The sequence below is a fragment of the Lepidothrix coronata genome, unplaced genomic scaffold (genome assembly GCF_001604755.1).
Source record: "Lepidothrix coronata isolate B3197 unplaced genomic scaffold, Lepidothrix_coronata-1.0 Scaffold12, whole genome shotgun sequence".
NCBI lineage: Eukaryota > Metazoa > Chordata > Aves > Passeriformes > Pipridae > Lepidothrix > Lepidothrix coronata.
In genome coordinates, this window is record NW_016690192.1 from 7720425 (window position 1) to 7735134 (window position 14710).

The 14710-nt window shown below is 43.4% G+C and overlaps 1 protein-coding gene across 2 annotated transcripts in view; it reads right to left on the bottom strand.

Annotated features, from left to right (window-relative positions):
• The window catches only part of NEGR1 (neuronal growth regulator 1), a 212507-nt gene that overhangs the window by 5715 nt on the left and 192082 nt on the right, over positions 1 to 14710 (bottom strand). The gene's annotated exons all lie outside the window — the stretch shown is intronic.

Consider the following 14710-nt stretch of genomic DNA (forward strand, 5'->3'; position numbering starts at 1 on the left):
TGAACAATTCTGTGATTCTGTGAATCCCTGAAATTCTTTTTAATGCGAGAGGAGTGTGCAGCACTGCCCAGGCCAACTTCCCCAGAGCACGTGTGAAATGCACAGTGATCCTACATTTGAAATAAATCTATAGGTTTGTCAGAGATTATTTTATAAGGAATCTACAGTCAAATTGTTTCTGTATCCCAGCAAAGAAAGTTAAGTGAGGAAACCAGCACTTCCCAAAAAGTGAAACGTGTCTGTGATGGCTCATGGGGCACCAGAAGACTTTCTCTTTGAGTATAAGGAACCGTTGGATGAGGATGCTCAGCACACTGGACATGAGCCACAGCATGAGCTACATCAAATATTTCAGCCCAGGGAACAGCCAAATTTGGCTCAGGTAATGCCTGGGCAGCCATTCCCTGTGTTGCGTGGATGTAATTTTGGGTAGAATCTTGCTTTGGTATATTTTCCATCCAGAAGAGCTCATCACTCCTGAGACAAATCCATCTGAAAATCCTTGAGAAAGGACACAGGAAATACTGCAGAAGTTGTCCAAGAGCAACTCTACTCGGTGGATAAGCCAGAGCTGGAGAGGATAAAACTGAGAAGTGCCAGGTTCTTAACAGAGTGGCTTTATCTTTTTCTGAGATGTGAGTGCTGGCAGGAAGATTTCTAAGAAGAGTCCCCAGGAGAATGATGTTAATGATAAGAGAAGGGTATTGTCAGGCCCTGATCTTTGGTGTCCACACAGGGCTGCTCTCATGGGCAGGAACTGTAAAATGAGATGCTGATTTGTCCGTATTTCTAATTTAAAGGAATAAAATGGCATTTTCTGACTCTTAACATAGGAAAACAGAGACTAAAAAATTATTGCTAGAACTGCAGAAGCAAAAATCTACTATTTGTTGTGCTAAAATATTAAAGCTAAGTATTTTAAACACTTGAGATGTGCCACCAGCAATGTTTTAAAGTGAAATATTATCCCAGTGTATGCGTGTGTGTAGCTCTGTGTATACATAGAAAATAAGACAGAAGCATTTCTCATGAAGACTCCACTTGGGACATGCCCTGTATCTAATTTAAAACTGGTTCTTGATACTGATTTTGACTGAGTTAAAACAAAAAATAAGGTATTTACAGGATGAAAATGAAAGTCAAGCAATCAAAACATGGTAACCATAGCCACCAGCTCTGTAATCTCCTACTTGTGGGGATCTTTGCCTGGGAATTGGGGTTCCCTGGCTGTGGAAATACTTGGGTGAGGAGGCAGCAGGAGATACGTTTCCCTCCCTGCCTTCCACAATAGTTGGAGTCACCCTTCCCATTTCATCTACCGAGAAATAACTACAGTTAAATATTGTAAACAGCAACAAACTCATTGAAAACCAGCTAAAAATACACCCAGAAATGGAAATTATAAAGTCAGATCATTTTTCTGGGTTCTGGGTGTGATGGGACCTGCCAGACATATCCTGCAGTTGTTCCAACCAGACCTACTTAATGAACATTAAACAGCTGTGTTTCCTTAGGCTTGGAGAGACAGCGGAGCCGGAACTGATGGTGCCGCGAACTACAGGGAAAAGAGTTTAAGTGTCTTAATTCCTGTTCTAAAACAACTCTCTGGAACAAAGCATTTCCAAAGTCCGCAACGTCTCAAAATACTGAGTGGGGGCACCTTAATATCTACAGATGGATACGAAGCACCTCTGACCCCCCTGGGCTGAGTCATCAGCAATATGTTTCTTGCAGTCGGAATTCTCCCTGTTCCAAGGAGACCATGCCACGCTCGGGATGGAGAGGGGAGCAGTTCCAGATCTAGATAACACTTTGGAAATATGATCCTGGGGCTGGGAAGAGCACTGGAGGGCAGCAGCAAGGAGCAGCCCCGCTCCAAGGGGGGTGGTGGTGCCAAGGGGACATTGGGTCAGGTCACCTGTTGGATTTTCGCTGTCTCCTGTTTCCTTTTCACACATTTCACTGCCTTGAGATCTGCCTGGGACAACCAATCCTCAGCAGCCTCTCCCTTACTTTCAAAAACTGTGCTAATAAATGGAACCCTGAAATTGTAGGGAATTTTTCCCCCAAAAGTTCATTCCTCCTTCCTGCCAGCTTCCAAAGTCTCATTTATTTTCCACATAAATTTGACTTTTCTCATACAAACCCAGGTTTAAATCTGGTTGTTATTGTTCAGAGCCAAACATTTAATTGAAAAAAAATAGGTTATTTTAGAGAAGCAAACATGTCTAGTTTTTCAAACTTATAAATGGTTGAGTAAATAAAACTTACAAATGGTGAGTATATGTTGCACCTAATTTATACTTTAAAAAATCATGATAATGTGATGATATGTAAAGTTACAGACTGATTGGCAAAATTTGGGTAACAACTGAAACAGGGCAATAGAACCTTTTCATTCTAATTAAAGGGATGCTCTTGTTGAAGAGTATTTAAGATACTGGAAAAAAAGGAGGCACATGGGATAGTTTATAATGAGGCACAATATGTGACAACTCACAAACCTTGACTTCGGACATTTTCTGTTCACATGGCAAAGTAATTGCTGTGGTTCTCAGCATCAATGTGTGCTTTTTCAAGGAGTTCAGCATGGAATTATTAGTGATCCCATAGTTAAGAGACCTACAGGAGTTATTCCCATTTTCTATTCAGTGTAGTACACCCTTGAGTTGTTACAAATCTGCTGCTGCTGCACTGGAATACATTCCAAAAAGCACTTTATATTGCCACTGTTTTCGCAATGAAGAGGAATTAGTGTAACTTTATTACCCAACTGTGATTTGTTTCTGAACTCACATTTTGAATTTTAATGTATAGCTGCCTAAAGAGAAGTTCCCATTTATGGGGAATTATTCACTCAATGGTACCTAAAACTCCCTGTGGGTCCTGGTCCTTCTGACTGTATGGCCTTGCTGTCGTACCTGCTCAGTGATGGAGAAGAGAAGCATATGGGGAGACCTCAGAGCCCCTTCCAGTGCCTAATGGGCTCCAAAAGAGCTGGAGAGGGACGTGGGACAAGGGATGGAGTGACACGACAAGGAAGAATGACTTCCTATTGCAGAGGGCAGGGATAGACAGAATATTAGGAAAGAATTGTTGGCTGTGAGGGTGGGGAGGCCCTGGCACAGGTTGCCCAGAGAAACTGTGGCTGCCCCATCCCTGGAAGTGTCCAAGGCCTGGTTGGATGGGGCTTGGAGCAACTTAGGATAGTGGAAGGTGTCCCTTCCCATGGCAGGGGTAGAACTGGATGGGCTTTAAGGTCCTTCCCAACCAAAGCCAGTCTGGGATTCTGTGATATTTCCCAAGATGTCAGTATAAAGGTGTCCTAGTTCTGAGAAATACGGACTCAGATACAAGTTCTGAAGAGATACCGAATTTTAACTATTAATTTTCAGATATTTTAAGCTGTAATTCACAAGAGAAATGTACAACTCTCAAACTGTTTTTCTTGCCCCAGATTTGGTGAGAAACCCACTTTTTTTCTGAGTTTATGTCTGGAAAAACTAAAAATTTGTCAGGAGGAGGAAAGAAACTCTTTCTTTAGAATGAACCCTGAAATCATTTTTAGAGACTTTTCTAAATGATGTAGCAACTGAAACCTCCATTTCCTTAAAATGATGCTTTATAACTGATATCAAACCTAATTGCTATTATTCATGGGAAATCTCAGCCTAGCAGGCAGTTAGGCTGCCTCACCCTGGGGCTACACTATGGTGACTAAATATGAGCATCACAATCATCTTCCAAAGCTTTGCTTCAGAAAGGTGACTTCTGGAGTGTCTGCAGAGTGATGAACACACTGGTTCTGGAGCACATATATGGACTCTTTTGTTGATGTGGCTTACAGGCTTTCTGTTTTAAGCTTTCAATTTCTTTAAACTAATTTAGATTTGAAAACCTGTGTTAAATTTGTTGTAAATATACAGTTTTCATTAGTCAAAGGTAAAAATATTCTTACTTATTTTGCAGAAGTTCTTGGCAGGCAGATGTGCTTGTTAATGTGATGAGTACCATATTCCCATGTCCTAAGAGACACACCAGAGCTTCCTACAACAGGTCTTACCAGCATATCAGAGATCCACAGAATATCCTGAGTTGGAGGAGCCCACAGAGAATACCCAGTCCAACTCCTGGCGCTGCACAGACACCCCAACAATCCCACCCTGTCCCTGAGAGCATTGTCCAAATGCTTCTTGAGCTCTGGCAGCCTTGGTGCTGTGACCACTGCCCTGGGGAGCCTGTTCAGTGCCCAACCACCCTCTGCAGGAATAATCTTTTCCTGATATCCAGCCTAAATGGATGAGATGCCAGAGTAAGGTTCAACCAATCCCTCACCCTGTAAGAATCCTCCAAGTCATTCCTTTTGGAACAGTCAGGGCAAAGGAAACCACAAATCCAGCTTTGGTTTATGAGCCTAAACCCTTTTGTCTTGTCTGGAAGATGTGGAATAGCAACAACTGTTGAGGTAGAGGGGGATAACAATTAGAAGGGATCATTTGAAAGGAAACTTGTAAGCTCAGAACAAATAAATAATGTATTATTTCATGCTACTGTGCAGTTTTCAGATCACATGACTGGTTTTGGATGTGATTTGTTCAAGGTTGGGACCACCTCCTTACCCACATATCTATGATACTCCTCTGGCCCTGATTTTGTGATCATCTGCAGCAATCAGCAAACCCAACCTTGATTAGCTTGAAATAGAAAACAAGCCTGATGCTGGTTCTGCATAGAAGTCCAAAATTAAACAGGAGAAAGGGTCATGATCTTCCACTGGACATGGTAAACACAGCTTTGGTTAAGAGGACATTGAGAATAAGACTAGAAAAGTACCAGAAAAAGCACTGGGAGAAGCAAGAGCTGCCTATTCCTATTCCGCCATCCATGAGCTGTGGTGTGTAGCCCAGTTCTCATCTGTAACCCAGACCAGGGAGGCTGGAAAAGTTCTTCAGTGAAGGAGAATCAAGAAGAGCCAAGGTCTGAGGCTCTCCATGAGAGATATTCCCATCCCAAGTGATACAGAAATTTCTGAGTCACCTGAAAAGGTCCAAGCTGGATAAATTTCCCCACTTCAGAAGTTTGATGCTGCAGCAAAACTATGGAGTGACAAAGTCTGTTGCTGAGAATCACAGGTTGTTTTGAAAGCAAAGTGTTTTCAGGTCCTTACTCACCTAATTTTGGCAGCCTACAATAACTGCTTCCCTGACAATGTGGCCCTCATTTGTAAGTGTCACATTGGAGAAAAGGAAAAGCATTTTAATGTGACAGAAAAATTTGACTTGGGAGCTAATTACTTTAATTTGAGAGAATTTTTGGCTCATCTGCATAGTTGACAATTATTTACAACTTCCATTGGTAATTAGAGGTTGGGTCTCATGCACAAATATTGCAAATGGCTTTGAAGACATTTGCTGATCCTTCTAACTTTTAAAGGAAATGAATTTATTAGTTGTTAATATGTAAAATATTTGTACTTCTGACCTTTTGTTAAACATTCTTCCTATATTTTAAATGATTGGTTGTCAGAACAATTTTTCTGCAAGTGACGTGTGACATTGTAAATAAGCTCTAGAATTAAGCAGCACATTAAATCTCTGTGTTCAGTGGCAACCTTTGATAGTTCTCATATATCATAAGGACTCTGTTGGTTCTGCTACGTTGAGGCAATGTCATATGCATTGTGAATGATAATTTTTTACGCTGAACTTTCCAGCTACTGGATGGTTTCAACATCATTCTTCTGCTCTTGACAAAGGATGTTGAGTTAAGCAAGTTAGGACATGATTTCTCACAGTTTTTGGTGACTGTGTATGAGGAAGGAACTTTTTTGCTGAAGGAGCTGACACCTTTAAACAAATCTTCCACTGCTTGTCAGATGATTTCTAAGATGTGGGGTTTATCCAGCTCTGCTGCTGATTTCCTTAAGCATTTCTTAGAGGTTTCTCTTGGTCATATTTCTGCATAGTGTATATATTGTTCTTGTTTTATAGATATATTAAAAACCCCATAATCCATCCAAGTTCACTGCTGAACCTTGCTAAGAGCCAAGGAATTAATCATCAATAGTGCTTTGATTACAATAAGGTGATGGATGAAATAATTAATAAAGTCCAACTGTTTACTGATTTCAGAAGGTTAGTGGCACCTTGAATCATAACACCTCTCAAGCTGTGCCAGGGAAGGTTCAGGTTGGACAGCAGGAGGAATTTCTTCCTGGAAAGGGTGGTCAGGCATTGGAAGGGGCTGCCCAGGGAGGTGGTGGAGTCCCCATCCCTGGAGGTGTCCAAGGAACGACTGGATGTGGCATTTAGTGCTCTGGGCTTGGTGACAAGGTGGAGATTGGACACAGGTTGGACTCAATGATCCTGGAGGGCTTTTTCAACCTCAGTGACCCTGTGATTCAGTGATTTTGTGATTGATTCTGTGATCTTGTGAGCTGACTAGGCTGGTGTTATCTCTTGGGTCTGTCTTGTCTGTCAATAATGCTCAATCCTGTCCTTTTTCATGGGGTACATCTTACATTGAAGGACACAGGGTAAGTCATCTACATAAAAGCAATGCACATCTCGCTGGCATGTGAAATCCCTCTAACACACATTTTTACAGAACTACCAGCAAATTATGTGCTCAACAGCATCAATAAAAGAGCGGGTTACCTGGCAGTTTTACATTTCCTACATTAGTTAGTAAATGCAGTGGCCACCCTTCCTCTCCTATAGTAAAATCTGCTGAGCCTTTTCATGAAGGATGATTGCAATTTCCACCGGGCTGTGTACTCAAGGAAAAAACATAACTCATCAAAAGCTGAGCTATTTGCTCTTAAGATACAAGAGCGTTTTTCTTGAACACTTGACGTGACATTAACTATTCATGAAACTCAAGAGTGTTCAAACACTGCCTAAGTAAAATTGTTACTACTTTTCAACTTGATTGAGATCTTCTCTGAGCTATCCTCTGCAGCAGCCAGCAATGGGCTCCCCACACATGAGGAATGCAGAGAGTGTGCAGGTACTGCAGCTGTGAACTATCGATTTGCTGAGAGTTGAGTTCCTCCTCCCACACTGATTCATGATCACGGCCTCCATTTGGGTCACACAGTATTTAACCACTTGTAAATTTTAATTAAATGATTTGTCACTTTGAGCATATAGTTTGTCATCCTGCAGCTGAGTGATGTGCCTCTCTCGGGGACTGACTCAAGGGAGAGCATCCATCTCTCCTGTCACCTGCCTTCCATTAGGGGGATGTAGCCATGGCACAGCAGGAGGGTCTGTGCAACATGAGCCACTTCCACGAGCGAGTCCAGCCCACCAATCATAAAAACACAATTTCCTCTTTTGTCATCAACAGGCATTTAACTTTCTGCTGGAAAGCAGTGCCAGGAAAGGTCCCTGGAGGTCCTGTCGGTGGCCAGTTGGCCATGAGTCAGCAGTGCCCTGGCAGCCAGGAGGGCCAACTGTGTCCAGGGGGGATCAGGCCCAGCATCGCCAGCTGGGCCAGGGAGGGGATTGTCCTGCTCTGCTCTGCACTGGGGCAGCCTCACCTGGAATATTGGGGCAGTTTGGGGCACCACAATGTTAGGAAGATATGAAGCCATTATAAAGTGTCCAAAGCAGGGCAATGAAGGTGAAGGGCCCTGAGGGGAAGCCGTGTGAGGAGCAGCTGAGGGCACTTGGTCTGTTCAGCTGGAGGAGACTGAGGGGAGACCTCATTGCAGTTACAACTTCCTTGGGAGGGGAAGAGGAGAAGCAGGCACTGTGGGGACCAGAAACAAGACATGAGGGAATGTCCTGGGCAGGTTTAGGTTGGGTATTAGGAAACGGTTCTTCCCCCAGAGGGTGGTTGGGCACTGAACAGTCTCCCCAGGGCAGTGGTCACAGCACCAAGGCTGCCAGAGCTCAAGGAGTGTTTTGGTGATCCTCTTAGGCTCATGGGGATGATCTTGTGCAGGGCCAGGAGTTAGACAGAGTGATCCTTGTGGGTCCCTTCCAACTCACATATTCTGTGATTTTGTGATTCTGAGTGCACTAACCCCTTTTCCCTGCAGCACTTGGCAAAACACTGTTTTTCCTTCCAACAACTTACTTTCTCCTTTTTCCTGTGCAAATCCCACATGTAGCTGCCCAAGTGTCTTTTTCCTGCCAGCCTTGAGATAGTTGTAGCTCTGGGAACTGCTAAGCCAAAGGTGGTATCTCACAGAATTCCTTTTTTTCTTTTTTTTTCCTAGTCAGTTCTGGAACTCATTTAGCTTTGGGAATCCACAACAACCTGCCATTTGCTAGTTTCATTTAATGTACTCTTTGTCTGATTGGAAGAGACAATGAATAATGATTTCCTTAACAGTTTGTGCTGTCCAAGGTTCTCTTTCTCTGCCTAAAGTTGTCCTTATATGGAAGATGTTGATTCCAAGAGAAAGTGAAGCTTATAAACCATATATAGCTGTTGCCTGACTCTGCTTTTAATTGTTTTTTGTGACTGTGTAGCTCTTTCCCTCCTCTCTGCCAGCTCTGGAGTCCTCATTTAAATGAATTTAAATAGCTGCATGTTATACAGCACTGAGGTGAGCACATGGATTTCATAGACATCCTCCTCTGGCTGCAACAAGGGTTAATCCTTCGAGGCAAAGGGCCTCTTGGTTGTGTAGGGACATGAGCTGCTGATTTAAAGGTGTTGCTTCAATTGTGGGGGTCACCATTTGTGAGCTCAGGGAAATTAAAAAACATCATGGAAAGTCCAGCCGCAAAATACACAGACAAGTATTTTGTACTTTGCATGAATGTGCAGATTTTCTTTTTCCCAAAGCACTTTCAGATTTCCATTCTTTAACCAAGGGTATCATGTCAGAGTGGTGAGGCCCTGGCACAGTTGCCCAGAGAAGCTGTAGCTGCCCCATCCCTGGAAGTGTCCAAGGACAGGTAGGATGGGGCTTGGAGCAACCTGGTCTAGGGGAAGGTGTCCCTGCCCATGGCAGGGGGTGGGACTGGGTAAACTTTAAAGTCCCTTCCAAGCCAACCCAGTCTGTGATTCTGTGATTCCATGATTCCATTTATCCTTATTCACTGTTCCCTCTGATAAATGATTTGGGATTGCAGCAGGAGTTGACATGGCCATTGGGAGGACTCTGAACTTTTGGAGCTGTGTGTGAGAGGGCAGATGAAATCCCTCACATCTGGAGCCATTTTGGGTTGTCTTTCTGCTGGAAGTCCCTGAGCTGTGGGAGTCCCTTTCCAGAGCCCCTCACCCCTCCTGGCTGATGCTGCTTCTCCTCTTCAGCTTTTACTGCTGCTGGAGGATTTTGCATTGCAGGCCTTTTGTGCACCAGCCTTTCCTCACCTGCTTTTCAACTTAATCCAGAGGATTTTGGAGACATTATGGCTCAGCTTTGCATATGTGATTACATAGAGGAGAGGAAAAAACCCCAATAGTTGAGATTTTTCAGAGTTGATTGGGAGATTTAGGCATGAAGGTTCTGTTAAGAGTCATGGTTTTGAAAATCTCTATCAGTTAGTATAATATTTTAGTGGAAAGAGAAAAATGCACAAAAGCCAGCATCGGTGCCTCTATGGGAGGCTTCTTCCTAATTAATCATAGAACCACAGAAATATTAAAGTTGGAAAAGACCTTTAAGTTCATCAAGTCCAACAGTCAACCCACCACCACCTCCATGTTCAGCACTAATCCATGTCCCCATGTGCCAGATCCACATATTTTTGAACACTTCCAGGGATGGAGACTCCACCACTGCTCTAGGCAGCCTGTGCCAGGGCTTGACAACCCTTTCCATGAAGAACTTTTTCCTAACATCCAATCTAACCCTCCCCTGATGAAAGTGTCCTTTGAAACAGAAAACAAAAAGCACCTAAAAAGGTTCTTTTGTATTATCAGTGATCACCTTGTAGGTGATCCATGGCTCAGCTCTTCTTGGGGTGCAGTCAGATGAACCTGACATGGTGCATGTCCTTCTGCTCCGGAGGGGCACATGGACTCCCAGGAAGGTTTCCCAGCCAGGCAATGGGCAATTTCTTTCCGCCATTGATTTTGGCTCAAAACAAGAATTTAGAAAGACAAGACAGAAAACAGCACGTGGTGCTTGGCAGGAATGTGAGCAGCTCTCACAGTAGTTAGGGATGGCATATTCTTAAAAAAAACAGGAACAGAAGGGGAAATGAGATATATTCTATAATAAAGTAGGTAAATCTCACAGTTGATGCTGAAAGCCTTTCACCTTTCCTTTTTTCTATCCTCTCTGGGAATTAAGGGAGCTTTCTTTTGTGTGTGTATCCCAGGCCATACCTGCCTAAAGTGCTTTTGGGAAGACAGAGATGGACTTTTGGATGCCTTCAAACCAACTCTGATAGTCTTGGGGACACAGCAGAGAAAGACACATTTTGCCTCAAAAACAATTGACTTTTTTCCTAGTTTGTACCATGTATAACCCTTAAGTACTAAAAGCCTTCAAGTTTCTATGAAAGGAACTTTTTGAATGACTGATTTGGACTTGGATAGTCATCATCTGCATTTAACAGGTGGGATTTCCACCTCTTCGTAAAACACAGCTCCTTCTTCATTTAGGAGTTGGACTTGATGATCCTTGTGGGTCCTTTTCAACTCAGGATATTCCATATGAGAATTGAACACTAAATGTGACTGTGCAATGTGGGAGGGTAAGACATAGTATGCTCGGGTTTGGAACCCTTACAAACAGCAACGCAGACATTGCTTACTCCTGACACATCTCTACAATCAGAGTACTTTGCTTTGACAATTTACTGCAGATTATTCAAATGACTCCCTGTTTTCCCATTACAAAATCCATACCCTGTTTGTTCAAGTGAACATGCTCTTGAGCTTTCAAGACCTATTTGTTTCCTGAATTGCCTCACTTTGGCAGCAAACTTATTCAGAGTGGTTTTATACACCATGTTGTTGAATGAGGAGCTGAATGGTCGGCAATCATTCGGCTGCAATCAGGGGTATTAAGGAGGGTAAGTTCTATCAATTCTTTTTCTCATGGAGATGCAGCCCTGCCATTGTGGAAGATGATCGAGGGAGAAATGCGAAGCTGAGTCGTGTACCTCAACAATGAGAAGGATGTACAAAAGATGTCAAGGTCAATCATTTCATCATCACTGAATGTCCCAATGTCATCCAACATCACCCAACGTGGTGCTATATGGAGGTGGGCGGGTAGGAGAGGACAGGCTGCCACTCATCCATTCCTTTCCCTGATGCCAACATCTTTTTCTTACAGAAATGTCTGACTAAGCAGCTGAAAATGGTCACATATTTTGCAAAACTTCCATCTTGATGAAAACAGCCTTTAAAATTTTAACCAGATGGCTCCACAGTGTTTTGTGGATTCAGAGGCTCAGTTAAACTGTGGACTTAATGAAAATCATGTACAGGAACAGGTGCTAAAGCACAGGAACAACTATAAAGTGAATTTTCCTTGTCAACCTTACGTTGATGAAACAACACACACTAAACTGAGCCTGAGCTCTCAAAATGTTTCCTTCCACCTGGGTGGGTGTGAGATTCCTATGAACATCTGCTGCTCAGAGGTACAAACCTCTGGGCCTGCCACGCCCACTTTGAGGATCACCAGCATCCTTGTTTAGTTTTGAATTTTGGTATTCAGGTCATAAATCCTCATCAGCAGCTGGGCCTGGAGGAAAGCAAAGGTGATGGTGTAGCAGGACAATGTGCAAGTGTATAACACAAGGTAGGCTCGAGCCTATAACACAAAGTACATGGCCTAGACCATAGTCCAAGTCCGTTTGAGCCCTGTTGGATGTTCAGGGACTTCTGCACTGCCCTCACCAGAGTATTTGTGCCTTCAGAAGCAGTTCCTATTCTGAGGAAGGTCTGTCTCTAATAATTGTAGACTCAAACAAAGCCAGGTAAAACCAAGACAGCACCACTCCTGGGATTGGTGACAACTCATGATAAAGAAATATTTGCTTAACTGTTTAGAGCTGCTGTTCAAACTTGTTATTCCTACACACTTGGAAGGACATGGGCTTGGCTCAACCATCATGTTTTTACTTACAAATTTTGGTGCCGTTTTCTTTAACCTAGAAGACATTATTGGAAAAACCCCACGTCTTACAGTGTTTCTTGGGTTGCCCGAGAGCTCATCTGAAAAGTTCAAAGAAGGGCCAAAACCAGCTTAAAAGCCAGTTTGGTAGACTGAGTCTTGCAACTGGTTTGCAATAAGAAGAAGGTAAAGATGGAGCGATACAGATTTAAAGGTTCAGAGCAAGGAAATGGATTCTGGATCATCTCAGGATGTTGTTTTTCATCCCTGGATGGAAATATTGTTGGCAACTGCATCAAATTGTCCATGTTGCATAGATACTCTAAATGCAGCTGGCATGGAATGGAGATTTCCATGTGGTGCGAAATTCAGACAGGGAAAAGACAAAAAAAGCAGAAGTGTTGCTTGCAATGAGATGGGTAGCTTGGAAAGAAGCCAATTTTTTTTTTCCACTCAAAACTCAACAGGCCTTTATTTGAATTTCTTTAAAACTGACATATTCAGGGAGATTTCAAATAGGCTTTTTCTGACAAGTCCCCTAATCCCCCAAGCCTTCCCTCCCTCAACAACCCAAGTTTGTCAGCTCCTTCCCAGCCAGCTGTAGCTAGAGGCTCTTTTATATTCCACTAAGAGTTGGGACCCTCCCTGAAGTTACAGATACCCAGTTCTATATACATTGTAAATCTCTGCACATGGCCACATATCTCATCGAGATGGATATATGCATATTTATTCCTGTACGAATTACTGTAGTCAGCCAATTCTGGCTGATAAAACCCTCACATAAAACATTCCCTTCTGTGATAAATAAAAACAAGGACTGCTCTCTTCCTGCTGCTGAATCACATTCTGGAATCTCCTGCTTCTCCTTTCTTAATCAGAACTGAAAGGTGTCTCAATCTAGTGGAAGGTGTCCTTGCCTGTGGAGGGGGGTGAAACAAGATGGGCTTTAAGGTCGCTTCCAACCAAACCATTCTGGGATTTTATGTGCTGATTTAGATGGGATATTGGGAAGGAATTCTTCCCTGTGAGGGTGGTGAGGCCCTGGCACAGGATGCCCAGAGAAGCTGTGGCTGCCCCATCCCTAGAAGTGTCCAAGGCCAGGTTGGAGAGGGCTTGGAGAAACCTAGTCTAGTGGAAGATGTCCCTGCTCATGGCAGGGGGTGGAATGAGATGAATTTTAAGGTCCCTTCCAACCCAAACCATTGTAGGATTCTATGATTCTATGATGTCACGATTCTATGGTTCTAGGAACATGGCCCTCTAGGGACAGTCTTTCAGAGCTCCTGTGCCATGTCTTGCAGTGTTGCAGGCTACAAGATTTTCCTTCCCTTGTGGAACTGTTGCAGGATCATGGACAGAGCACAGGAACATACGACTTTGGGTCACCCAGATCAGCCTCCATGGATTTACTGTGTCATGAGCTAAATGTGCAAACACCCAACTTCCCGGCGTAGTTTGGGAGCACAGGCCTAAATCATGGCTGTGGATGAAGAATAAAATTTAACTATATGGATCTCTGCCCCCAGCCTGCCTTCAGAGCAGATGTTTCCAGCCCATCTGAGGGAGTCCATGCCATGCCAGGTTCCCCCATGGCCTGAATAGAATTCGGTACCACTTTCTCACTGATAGTGAGATAGGGGAGATGTCTTGAGAGTGTGGACTGAGAAGGTAATGTTTTTTATCTATAGTAACAATTAATAAACTGATGTCACACCTATAAAGAAAGAGGGAATGACATGAAGTTGTGTCAGGGGAGGTTTAGGCTGGATGTCAGGAAAAGGTTCTTCCCTCAGAGAGTGGTTGAGCACTGAACAGGCTCCCCAGGGCAGTGGTCACAGCACCAAGGCTGACAGAGCTCAAGGAGTGTTTGACAACACTCTCAAGGACAGGGTGGGATTGTTGGGGTGTCCTGTGCAGGGCCAGGAATTGGACTCATGATCCTTGTGGGTCCCTTCCAAATCAGGATATTCTATGATTCTGTGATATCTGTGATATCTGTTTTAAAAATCTATTAAATGTGCAAAGTGAGTGCTGTGCTGAAAAGAGACTCCTCTGTGCCCCCAGTGTGTGCTGGTTCCCATGCTGGGGCTCCTACACTGAGTGCACTTATATATGCAAATGCTGACCCTTTTTACAATAACATAAATGAATTTGCATAATGACAAACAACTAACACCAAGGACACTGATCCGTTGGAGCTGAGAACTTCCACAGAGGGGTGAGCATCACTCAGAGATGTAGAGGAACATCGGGCTCATGAGATGTGGCTCATCCCTCAGCATTGGAAACACTTAGACAGGAGAAAGGTTCAACACTGAAACAGCAACAGTAAGCTGAGCATCTCCCCACCTTCCACATTCTGTGCCCTTCTCTCAGACTACAGAAGCCATTTCACACCTGTCCCTGGCATTTCCCTGGCACTGCTCTCCTGGCATTTCCCAAAAGCACTTCTTGGTTAAAATGTGACATTTCAGCAAACTGGTCAATGTGTTATATTCTAAAATATTCATCAGCTTCTCCTCCTAAGTGGGCTTCTCGTATTTGCGGGAAAACTCATTAACATTGAAATCCCCCATGACAGAAGGCTTGTAGGCAATACACTATTAGGATAAAAACATTCTTGTATTTTACATTCTGGTTTAGAGAGTAGGAATCAATGGACTAAAAATG